The sequence below is a fragment of the Lonchura striata genome, chromosome 3 (assembly GCF_046129695.1).
Source record: "Lonchura striata isolate bLonStr1 chromosome 3, bLonStr1.mat, whole genome shotgun sequence".
Lineage (NCBI taxonomy): Eukaryota > Metazoa > Chordata > Aves > Passeriformes > Estrildidae > Lonchura > Lonchura striata.
In genome coordinates, this window is record NC_134605.1 from 101,985,454 (window position 1) to 101,999,043 (window position 13,590).

The following is a 13,590-nucleotide window of genomic DNA, read 5'->3' on the forward strand; positions in this document are numbered from 1 at the left end:
AGAAATGGACTTATATAATTATATAATAATTTAATTTTTAAAAAAATGTATCTTCCTACTAAGCATCTGATGTAAAGAACAATCCCAATGATTTTTTGTAATGCATGCTTTGTGGAATTTGAACTTTTTTCCTTGTCAGAAATATGCAACTGTTTTAGCATAGCAGTTCCTGTAAGTAAATATTAAACATGCCAGTTATTTGCAATAAAATGAAAGCAACACCTGCAAATAATCTAATTATACTGAGATGAGTTCCTGTTTTTGAATTCACTCTGAGTTGGAAGTGCCAATCATTGTAAATCCCATTCCTGCCACCTAATAATCTCCAATTTACTGGCATTAAAGAATTGTTCTCTGCAACATATTCAATACTGGCCAAAGTAACAGACAAGAACTGGTGATTTCCTCTTGCACCTGCTTTAACAACACCATGCTCTTGCTGTCAGCTGGTCAGCTTGCTTTGCCATTCTCTGGGTCCTGAAGCATTGCTGCATGCACATAGCCTGGCTCAGTGTGCTGATGCCATCAGACAGCCAAATGGGGAGTCACTCCTGCTGGACCCTCAAATGTAATCACTTCCCACCCTCTCAGCAAGCTGAACACTTATAGGTTATGTCCTGCTACACTTCAGGAGCCAATGTGAGGCACGTGAGACCAGGCCCTGCTGACCTGTGCCATGGCTCATGCTCATGCTTTCACCCAACAATTCTCTCCAGCAGCTGCCAGACGTGGTGTGGGGGAGAGCAAAACCCAGGGACTCAGGAACATCTTGGGTGCAGCTGTTGGTGATGAAACAGTTGTATGGATGCAGGTGACTGTGCCTCTGTCCCTCCCAGGGTGAGAGGTGACTCCCAGCTTTGAGTTCATCAGTTTAGATACAGAAAATTTATAAGTCTAACTCTCTGCCCTGGCCTGGCTGCTGTGCAGGGTGGAGCCTGGGCTGCTCACAGGGCTTCTGCACATCACAGAGCTCTTCCAAGGGATGCCAAGTTCCATGGGTCAGTCACTGCAGACAGCTTCTCTTGGGAAACCAAACCACTGCTGCAGTTTTAACTGTGCATGGAGCGAGAGCCAGGCAGAGACCTGTTCCATCTTCTGTCAAAATGTATTGTCCTAGGAATATTGATGACATTTTAAACAGACATAATAGATGTCCTGAAAATAGCTCTCTGACTCTCTCACCCCATTTACAGTGTGCAAAAATATTGCTCTTCCCTCTCCTTGAAACATTTTCTAATTGTCAGGTAGTGTTAATAGCAGAACAGGTATATTTTGTGACTGCTCTTGAGCCCACACACAAATAATAAGAAAAGTGAGAGAAATGTGGCACATGAGAATGCGTGGTGTAACCTGTTGTTTTAACAAGTTGGAAATTAAAATATAATGTGGTACACAACTCATTAATTAATTTTATTACAACTTTATGCCAATTTTTATTAGATTTTTTATTGGATTAGGAATAGAATTTTGAGATTATGTTAAAAATGTGCTGGTGTTTCCCTATTTTCACAGTAGATATAAAATTTAAATGGTCGTATTTCAATATGTATTTCTTCTATAATTTAGCTTTTGCCATTTGGCAAAGTCTTTCCAGTAAAATATTTGGCATAAAATCAAATCTAACTCTTTGCAGTCAGTGATTAATGATCTGTCCATAAAGTTTCTTTACAGTATGGTTAATTCCCTTAGCATCAAATGCTTCCACTTACTAATGTTACTTTTGCAGTTTGTAAATGACATTAACAAATAGAAGTCATTTTATGGTGGTCCTGTGGCATGACTAGTTCAACTACTGCTACCTCTTCTTCTTTCTTGCAATTAAAAGAAATATTTTAATCCAAATGGTACATCTGCCAGCAAACTGTCAGTAAGAAAATGCTAATAGGTAAATTCTTTCATATGCTCTGAAAGAATCTTATCACATGCATGGATTTAGTGAACATGCACTGTCAGTTGATGCAAGAATTAGCAGTCATGCAAGAGTTGTCACTGATTTAGGCACTGATCAAGAGAAGACTCTGTAGCACTACTGTTTTCCTTTTTTCCTTCCAGGCACAGACAGAAGAGCCTCTGTTCTCTTATGGGGCCTGTGTGTTGATAAAAAGGGATGCCATCTCTGATATCACTGGCTAACACTCGGTTTTAATAAACATTTAATTGATCTAAGTCTTTACTTTTGTTAAAATGCATCATAGTATATCACACTGGATACATTGATTTTTGATGCTGTTATTTGAGGAATATAGCAATAAACAGAGAGACACTACATTTAGTGGTTACAGTAAAATTTAACATAGGTGATTTTTTGCCATAAACATCCACTTCTTTTGATCAAAACATTTTTTTTTCCCTAAACATTTTTCCTAAAGGAAAATTTGTCTTCTTGGCCTTGTTCTTTAAGTCATCTGATGAAAGCTCTCATATTCTAGCCAAAGCACAAAATAGGTTAATTTTGCTCTAATTTTAAATCTCTTCCTAATACAATTTGTAAGGATAATATTTCCTTCTATTTTTTATCCCATTATAATTCTTCTATGCATCCTGGAATAATTGTATGCCCCCTATGAAGAGTCATGAGAACAGATCATACTCTGTTTCATTGAGTGAGTGACAATCTGCACCCACCGGATCCAATTGTGGCATGTGAATCAGAAGTGAGGATGATTTCTTGTAGCATCATAGGTGTCCATTTAATCCCACCTTTTCTAAACTCAAGTAAAAGCACATGGGTGGTTTACTACATTTTAAAACAATCTGTGTTTGTCCTAGAGGCTTGCATGTTGATGCACCTGTTGTTAAATTCAATTAACTTCTTTACTGGAATATTTCTTCTTGCCTTTCTGTTTCTTGCTGATGCAACCTTGTTGTATTTGCAGGACACACACTCATTCTCTAGTTACTTATATATCCTTGTTTTATGACTGTTTGTGGACAGAAACAATGCCAAAGCCTGAAAATTTTCCACATCTTGCATCTCAACCAAAAGTGAAGGAAGCCCAGAGAGCCTTGAAAAGTGGAGATTCTATGAAAAAAACACAAGTGGCCTACAGAGAAGGGACCATGGCCAAAGACTGCTGTAGAATGAAACAGTTATTCCTGTCAGGGTGCAGACTCAGATATTGATCAGCTTAATTCCATGCACCTGCAGAAAGATTGTGCCTGGGGCTTTGGGAGGATGGTTCCCCCTTTTTATTTTGCATGGGATGTGGCTGCATGAATGGAACAGGCCTCAGACAGAAAGCTCCTGATTTAACTTAGAAGTAAGAGCATTGGGGTATTTGTGCAACAACAGCCTTTTTAGAAGTCATCTGCTTTGTGTAAGGAAGAAATTGCTTTGGTTGAGAATTGGGGTGACATTTTGATCTGTATATGAGATTCAGCTCAAAGTGTCATACAGTCAAAATCTGCTTGCTTAAGCATCTGGATGTTTTTCCCAGAGTATCCTGCTTATAATTCTATGGCTTTAGAAATAAAGAAACTTAAATAATTCAAGTGTAAAATTTCCACTGGAGTGCAATGATACCAAGATTTTAATTTCTGGATGTACTGAGAAAAATGAATTTGACTGTTAAAGCATAGCTTCCCTAATGCATTTCATTTCAGGTTTCATTGGCCCTCACACAAACATGACTGATAGAAAGGAAGAGCTTTAATTAGCTGTCAGAAATATGCTTCAAACATGGTTTTGGGAAAATACGCTTTCAAGCTTGTTTAAGTTTTTACTACATTTTTTGTGACATATGATATTTGTGCAACAGTCATCTATTAATATCCAAATAGGACTTTATTATTTTTTTAAGCTGCTTCATTGAAGGAATGGTCTGAAGCTTTTGAGTAACTTGAAATACATTTAGGAGGAAATCCTGGAGCTGCTGAAGTCAGCAGATATTGTACTGCTGATTAAAACACAAGCAGAGTATCAATCTTCTTGCTTTACGCCTTCTTTCATAAAAATGCAGCAAGGCTATTCTACTCGTCTTCCTACTCATTTGAACTGATATTCATATCAAAGAGCAGTTGAAAGGTCTCTGAAACACCTCTGATCTCAATATATATTTCCTGTGAATATATGTATTGAGATGTAGTTGAAGTGTTAAAGCTGAAACATTAACTATGTGTAAAATTTTCAAAAGCACTTCATATTAATTATATGGATTTCCTTTGAAATTACTGGGATTTTTTTACTTTGACATAATTTGTAGCAGAATTAGGAAATAGCTGAGTACTTTTGAAGAGGCCAGACTATGAGTAAATTTGCATATGGTATAACCCAAATACTTTTGGTGTTGATTAACAAAATTGTTAATTTACTTCATGGAACTTGGTGGTTATGGCACAAAAAAACACAGTGATAGTATATTATATAATATTGTGGGCTGAAGTTTTATTGATTTGTAAGATCTAAACAAAGAATAAAATGTTGATCCATTTTCAGTGAATAACACTTTAAAAAACAATTACATAGACTTCACTGGAATTATTTATATGGTAATATACTGGTGGATATGAGTAAAGTTATAAGAATCTGCACTAAAGAGGGAAAAGAAAACAATATTTATCTTGTAAAGTGCACAGAAGTACTAGCTGCACCAGCCAAATGATAGCAACCTTCTTTCCATTAAATATATATATTGTTGCACAGTGAAATGAATGGTATAAGTATAAAACTAACATTTGCACAGCTCTGGCTTTACCCAGAAACAGTGAGCCAAATAAACACTTAACTGCAAAATTATTACTTTATTTTTTTAAGTGCAGCTGAGAAAAGTGACACATACAACTGCAGCAGTTGTGGGCTATAGCTTGTAAAAAATATTATGGAATGAACACAGTAATTTGACCAGTTTAACTGCTTCTTGCTGCAATATTTAAGTTTCATATAGGTAAGTTTCACCTATGGAAAATTCATATAAAATTCCATAACACACGTAAAACTTATGGAAATGTTGTCATTTTCTTACTTGTCAACTCTTTTCTTACTTTTTCTTTTAACATGCGAAGTCTACTTTATCTGCTTTGCAATTAATTAATTTCTTCTGTGCATTAGCTGATTTTCTACGATGTGTACCCAGAAGGTAAACCCCTCTACTGAGCATCATATTTAGCTGAGAAGGTCCAAATCAGGTACTCCCTGAACATTGCTCTCATAAGCCATGACCAAGGATTATGGCTGTCAAATTGTACACACAGCTGTTAGCAGCCAAATATTTTATCATCTCCTCCAAGACCTTAATGCCAATACTATGTCTTTTGATTCCTAAATGGATGCTTCATGTTTAAATGACATCTTGTATAAATAGAGAACTTGTTAACGAGATTAATGTGTTGACTGGTTACTTGTCATTTTGGCGACTAAGTTCCATACCTTTGGCTTACCAGATAATGAGAATAAAGGTACTAAATTTCATTTTTTCTGTTAATTTTTCACTCTTAAACCAATCTGTTCAAACATTTCCCAGATGTCTGGTGCACTAGTAGAACCAGAACAGAGACACACCAGTAAGGAGGTGAGTTTGATGGAGGGCACAGATCACCCCATTATATCTGTATAAGAAATGTTGCACTGGCTTGGTATCCTTTTGAGACAAACATGGAATCAAATGCATTTATACACAGTTTTTAAACAAATCTACTGGAATCTTTAATCACATGCTTTCTCCATTTGTTACACAGAATTGAAGGTGAACAGCCCAGTTCCCTTGAAAAGACACAAATGCTGTGCAGGTCAAACAGTTTGGACACTAACAGAGAGTCATGTCACCTCTTCTGGCATGTAATCTTGGAGTCCCATGTGTTTAATGACAGTAAGCCAGGGGGCTGCCTGGGTTTGGCTGATCAGGTCTGGAAAGTCTGGAGCCCTCAGCACAAAGCAGATATGGACCTCTTGGAGTGAGCACAGAGGGCACCAGAGGGCTGGGGCAGCTGGGGTTGTTCAGCCAGGAGAAGAGAAGGCTTTGGGGAGACCTTATTGTGGCTTTTAAAGGGGGCTAATAAAAAAGATGGAGAGAGACTTTTTACATGGAAAGATAGTGGTGGGACAAGGAGAAACCACTTTAAACTAAAAAAGGAGAGATTTAGATTAGATATTAGGAGGAAATTCAGAGTGTGATGAGGCAGTGCAACAGGCTGCCCATATTGAATGGATGCCACACCCCTGGAAGTGCTCACAGACAGGCTGGATGGGGGCCTGGGCATCCTGATCTACTGGAAGGTAGGAGGGCTGGAATTAGATGATCTTTAAGGTCCCTTCCAACCCAAGCTCTTCTATGACTCTATGATTATTCAGATCCCATATAAATATTCCTTTGTAATTGAAATTCCCTAACAGTCCAAGATGAATTAAGTAATTTTGTCTTTGATGAGATTATTTGCATGATCTAGTCTATTGATGTAGTTCATGCTAATTCAGTTCTTAAATACTTGTAGCAATGTAATATTTTCAAGCATTTTCATCACTTAAATTACGACACGATATATTTCTATTCCCTCTATTGGTCTTGTAAAATTGAAAATACATGCAGAGGAAAAAACTGCATGAAGGCAAATGCAGTCTCCCATTGGCAAGAGTAATCTTGCAGAGAGATTTGTGAATGTGGTGGATTTGAAGGATTTTAACAAAGTCAGACACTGATAGCACTGGCTCAAGCCAGGCACGATGCAGGCATGTGCTGGACAGGCTTCCCTCGCTCAGCCCCTGCCAATCCACGTCCCCTGACCTGCAGCCCTGCAGCTGTTCCCCTCCGTGCCAAGATGTGTGGTGGTGGCTTGGGCATTTGGAAAAACACAGTCGCTGCACAAATACATTTAAGGTCTCCAAAGGGCAGTGAATTAAACCACTGTATAATTTCCAGAGCAATGAATTTTTAAATTCCTCTTTCTAAGACAAAGCCTCCTGTTTTTCTTCAGGGCACAGCAGTATGTGCCCTTTTCATTCTTCCTCTACTAACTGTTGTATCTATGTTTGTAGCTATGCTGGAATATGATTGTTTAAAAGGGAGCATACTTTTCTCATAGAAATAATAATTTCTTTTGAGCCATATTTATGAAATTAACAAGCAGAGAGCGGAAATATCTGAACAATTTGGGGGCAGATTCCCTACCCTTTGAAGCAGTGATGGGCTCTCTGTGCTGACAGTGATCAGAGGGGTTACTGGAAAGAGGCATTTGTCTTATCTAGCTCTTGAAAGGCTACTCATCTCACTAACTAGTTTGATATGTGCTTTATAGTACTGCAATGAGTCCTGAACAACTGTATTTCAAATGAGATCTCAGGGTTTTAAATCTAGGTCACACTTTTCAGTCCTGATTCTAGAGCAGCACTGTAGAAGAGTTGCAAACTTTAGATCACTGCTGGCAGGGATCTACAGGATCAAAGCTGTGAATTGAATGGTGCTAAAAGGGAGTTATGATTATTTAATGAACTACCAGAAAGGCTACTGATTCATTGACAAATATTCATATTCATGTTCTTAATCTTTTTCAAGGACAGGATTTAATTTACTGTGTTTTATGCAAGAACTGAAGTGGGGTCCCTGAGTATGTGGTAGGTGGCCTGGGCTGTGCTGACATGCAATAACCAGAACACTCATCTCTTTTCCATATTTAAAATACACCCTAGATCACACCACTGATGTAGATGAACTCCAGATCCAAACATTTCATTTCTATTCATTCCAGAATAAAAGAAAAATGCATTGCTTAACAGCGCAATGTTTTTACTTACTGCAGTTTCTCACTTTCAGATATGGACACAGTGGGTAAGAAGACTTTGAATGACAACTTTACTGGGTTGGAAGGCACCTTAAAAATAATTTAGTTCCAACCCCTGCCATATGCAGGGACACCTTCCACTAGACCAGGCTGCACAAAGTCCCATCCAGCCTGGTATTGAACAATTCCAGGGATGGGGCATCCACAGCTTCTCTGGGCAGCCTGTGCCAGGGCCTCACCACCCTCATAGTAAAAATTCCTTCTAATATCCAATCTCAATCTGCACTTTCAGTTTAAGGTCATTCCCCCTGGTTGCATCACTCCATGCCCTTGTGAAAAGTTCCTCTCCAGTTCTCTTTGTAGGCCCCCATTAGGTACTGGAAGGTGCTATAAGGAATAGTGGGAAAGGGATATTTATTTGCAAGATGTTTCTTTATTTCCTCAAGCATCAAATTAAGCTGCATCAAGAAACCACTACACTCTTCTGCTTTCCCTCCCTCAAAAGAAACCCCATTCTGCACAATCAATTTTGCCCCTTTCCCTAGAAAGAAAAGATTGATTTTTTTCCTCAACCATTTGTTTTCACTTCTATGGTGGATATTCCAGTTTATTGTATCAACAAAATATGGTTCTATTTTTTTCCTTTAAATGAAAGGAAAAAGCTTATTCTTAAGGAACAATAAACTTTCTTAGAAAAGTGAACAGCAAGGAGGAATTCCAGGACATCTATTTATTGTACAGAGTTAATATTTTCCAACAGTAGGACACATGTTCCATCACAGAAACAGTGAGGGACATCTTAGCAATTGTCCAGAGTTCCTGGCTCTGTTAATATCTTAAGTCACATGCTGCTTATTCTTGGGAGCTCTTTGCAGAAGGGTAACTATGCTTGGTAATGTCAGACAGTGTTTGTTGAGAGCCTGAACCTGTCACAGAGGAAAGGAACAGCCTGTGTATATTTTATGTATGTAGTAACAAAGGAAAAGAATTTTAAATGTTGAAACTAGGGAATATTTTTCTAATCTCAAAATATGGAAACAGGAATAGTAAAAAAATAAGCAAATCACCTGTTTTCCTCACCCCTCAATAGAACATGGATTTTAGTAATAAATAAATAAAATTAAACAAACCCTGAACAAATCCAAACAACATAGGTCTTATATTCTAAAAATATATAGCATTTTGATGAACATGAGATATTTTCCCGTGGGGAGAGGAAAGAAACTGAGTGATACATCAAAGACCTATGAATTAAGGTTGACCAGTCCTTAAGAACTTGCTGGATGACCCCAGGAGGAATTTCTCAAAGTGGAAGAAATTAGACCTTTAACCTTCCCAAGGAGATGTACAAATTTCATGTTTGAATAGTGCTGCAAAGATGAGGTAATTCTACTGCACCTGACACATAATAAGAGGAAAACTTTACCCTGGAAAGCCTGTGATCTAAAATGTATTAAAGACAAAGAATAGGAGAAAAAAAAAAAAAAAGAAAAAAAAAAGAAAGTGGCTTAATTTCTGGTATCCCACAGGTAGGGAGGGCTCAGTGCCCTGAGTGACCGCAGCCAGATCATCCCCACCTGGCTAATGGGGCATGAGGCAAATGTGCCCTCTGGGATGAGCTCCTCCAGTGCAGCTCCTCCAGTGCAGCTCCTCCAGTGCAGCACCTTTTCTCTTTTCTCTGTGGTGCTGGCTTGCAGCTGGCAGGACAGAGAAGCTGAACAGCTGCTGGATTCCTCCTTGTGCAGCTGCTCATATCTGGGTATTTAAGGACTTGTGTGACTTCAGGAGGCAGGGAAGTCTTTGGAAGTGCACCAAAACTGGCAGCCTGTCACAGCTGTGAAAGAGTTGGGACAAATCTAAGAAGGTAATTAAATATGAAGAAAATTTATTTCCTGTTCTGAGTCTGTTTCTACAATGTGTTGATGTCTAGAGCATTTCATCTGAGCACATGGAACAAATTCATTACTCTTATTTATTATCCACTTTATGTTTAATATGGGCACATTCTTCATTACAAGACCTCCAGCAAACAATGCCCTATGGAGGTCCTGTGTACACAAAGTGCTAAATAATATTTCAAATTGGGTAATTTTGATTTGTATGAACAAATAGAAAAATAACAATTTTTGCCTTATTTATTTAAAGAGGTCTAGGCTTTCAAAATGCCTGTGCTGCATGAAGATATTGCTGCAGGCAGCAATGCTGAATGCTTCAAAGCTCCCTACTTAAAGGAGTGAAGAATAATTTCTAACTTCCTGAAAATTATTGAATCTCACTGTAATATCTTTTGGAAAATCAAAGAAAATTGCTTTCATCAGCTAGTAAGTAGGCATATTTTTTCAATAATTGTGTGTAAGAAAATAGAACTTGGTAACAGTTTCACTTTGATGATTTTGTCTTAAAAGACAAAATATCTGAGAATCTCTTAGAAATTCAGAAAACTCTGAATACTCAGCCAAATTCAGCAACAATAACATCCATGATGTGATTTTGAAAGAAAATATTGACCAAAACCACAGAATAATTTCCTCTCACTTTAAAGCCTGCAAGGTACTTTTAAAACTTTGTCTGACCACCAATGAAGTCAAAGGGCTTACCAGTAGTTTCAGTGTACTCAGGAATGGTATAAAAGTCTTTATTTGCTTAAAATGAAATTAATGCTTACAGTTTACAATATGCAGCAGCTGTAGTGGCAATGCTTGTTTGATAAATCTGATATTGTTTTTTAGACAATCCTGGAAGCTTCATTGTCTTTATATAATGTACATGCCTCCCCCAGCATGCTTACCATGCAAATCAAACCTCAGTCTGACTATGAAATGTAATTAATAGTTACACATGGAGGATTACCAGAAGCACAAGCCTTCTTTCACCAAATATCAATTAGAAGAGTAATTTTAGAGGCTATGTGGAATACCGTCTAGCACAGACCTCCCACACAGAGATCAGGTTGGGCAAGAAAAAGCTGGGCCATCTGCAAATGCATAGATTTTATTGTTATGAAGGAAGTCAATAGAAAGAAAATAATAGAGAAGTAACACATCCCTCAAAACTGTATTTCATTATCTCATTCATTTCCTAGAAATTCATAATACTAGATGAAATTCATGTCAACTTCAGCAGTCCAAATCTTGTGTAGCCAATATATAAGCTGGTGCTCTCTTGTCAAACCTTGTAGGAAATGGGCTGATCCCATTTCCTACATTACCCACCTCTTCCTGCTGACTCTAGGGGAAACAAAGACTAATTTAGACTATAAACATAACACTGAGATGCCCAAAGATAGATGAGATAATCCTTTCCTTTTGGATTCTGTGAGCTGAAAATTCTGGAGCTCCATTCATAAGAATATTCAACTATTTTCCTCTTTGTTATACCTAATGCTCAATAAAATCACAAGAAAAATTTCTACCAGTTGAAGTGAGAAGCTGTGCTGGCCCAGGATTTCTGCATTCATGCAGAGTTGCCAGTAATAGATTTCTTTATCTGTTGCAGCAGGAGATTATCACAGTCACAGCCCTGCTGACGGCGAAGCTGAGCCTTGAGCAGTGACACAGAGCACTTCTCATCAGATGACATCAGCTGCCACTTTAGGCAATGCAGTAAGTGGACTAAAACCATGACGTATGCACAGACTTCTTTAAAAAGTGGGATCAGCTCAGGCCTTGTCAAAGCAGAGTTTTAAACCCTTGCATGTGAAGAAATCAGCGCAGTATACTTTTACACACTGAATAAAATCAGCCCCCTGACACGTAATAATGTGCTTCAACTTGTGCATTAACACTGTAAAAACAGTTGATTTAGTAACATTGAACTACAAAACTTAACTTGTGAAGAATTAACAGGATATATTTTTCTTTCTGTAAATCTCTACTAATCTTACAGCTGCTGAACTGGTGGCTCAGCAGTAGAGTAAACATGTCACTTGGGGACAACTGATGTGAACCTATTGACAATCATGCTCTATCACTTGATGCAATTACACATGCTAGGAAAAGCTCTTTTAAAATAAAGATGCCATTTATTGTCAAGCTGGTCACCAATTTTGCGTGTGTTGGGTGACAGAATATGTGGTGAAACTATGAGAAGACCAAAACACCAAAGCATTTTGTGCAATTAAAGATAGCCTAAGGGTTAATAAAAATTCCTGAAAAGGCAGCATGTTTTGAGGAACAATGAATGCAATATAACAGAGTCACTTCCAAAGAATTCTCCAGGACCCAACTAACACACATACCCCTGACAAACTAAGTAGCAGAAAAGCAGACAAAGAAGTACAAGATGATCAATTAAAGTTTAAAAATAAACCCCGTGTTTAATACTTAAATGTAATGCAATTAAAAAAAAAAAACCCACAGCTATTAGCCAAGATGGGTACTAAAAAATATCAGCATGTAGGAAACACAGTTTCAAAGAGACTAGCAACAGTGAAGACATAAAAACGCAGAATTTTCAAATCTCTTCAGATTAAGTTATGGCCTTCAACTACATGTATGGTTTCTGCTATGTGTTCTGAAAACCATCAACTAAAAAGAAGACTGTATCATGTAGTTTATGTCTTTTAAGACCTTGGCTTTTCTGAGTAGACTAAAGCCTGTACTTTAGTAGGCTGGACTGTAGCATTTAGAAACTGGAGGAGCAGCTTGCAGCAGCCAGCATTGCTTTGTAACTTGTGTGAAGGTTTAGCCTTGTATTTTTTTTCAAAACCACAACCATAATTCATAGCTATTTTTCCAGTTTAGGATGAGCCCAGCCCACAGAGGTGATGCTGTTCTGGTATGCCTACACAAGCTCTCCTAATGATGGAGCGTGTTTCTTCAGTTAAAAGCTGTCTTCTCTATACCCTGTCTACTTCACTAATTATTTTTCTCTTCAAAGTGCAGGACTTTGTCTCTTCTTTTTTGCCATTCTTTACCAAGTCCCTGCAGGAAAATGAGGTTTGCTGAGACCACTAGAGCTGTGTTGCTGTATGCTATTTAGAGGGGATTGACTTGTGTTTCAGAAGCTGAACAGCCAAAGGATTTAATCTCAAATTCTAGGGGTACATTTCAGAGTAAAAGTGGTGAAAACATGGCATTAAAGCAGCAAAGAAGGGGACCCGATTTAGAGGCAGGAAGCCAGATGTTAATTAATAAAACCAACATAACAGGGCTATTTGGCTTGCCGAGAACATTCTCTCAGCTGCCTGTTTGTAGGCTGTTTCTCAGTTAATCAGTTCTGCTGCATTAAATTTCTTTAAAAGAAATTTTCTTCTCTGGTTGCTTAGAGCCCTGTTGAATCAAGCTGAAAGCTCTGTGAGGGGTGCTGAGCCAGGCCAGTGAAAGTAATTTATAGAACGTTACAACTCTACTGCTACCTTCAGCAGTGTTCAATTTACATCTGCAAATGTCCCTGCCTGTTTCACACAGACAATTAAGCTCATTCTGTGAGTGGTGCTCACTCAGATGGCTTTAAGTCCCAGGCAGGGTGAGTTTCAGTCGTCAGGCTGAAGCAGTACAACCACAGGCTCAAGGACCAATAGTGTGGATATGACTGTTTCTTCTTCTGTAGCTCCTGCCATACATTTATATCATGTTCTATCACTGCAAGTGTAAGTCACTGTTAGAAGCAAAATGCTTTAAAACCCTTGAGCTGCCATTAAGCTCCTATAGTTTAAACTTCCCAGGAGCAGATTTTGTGTTGCCTGTTATGTCAGCCAGAATAATGCATTTTTTTCAGCTATTTGCTGAAGAGGAGATAGACCAGCAGAGGAGAATGTAAAAGTTTATTCATCAGTAAAATCTTTACTAAACCATTTAAGTGGGTAATTTCTATATCAGATGTACTTTAGGTTACGCTTCTATTAGGCTAGTGCCAAGAGATTCCTCCAGCTGCAGTGTC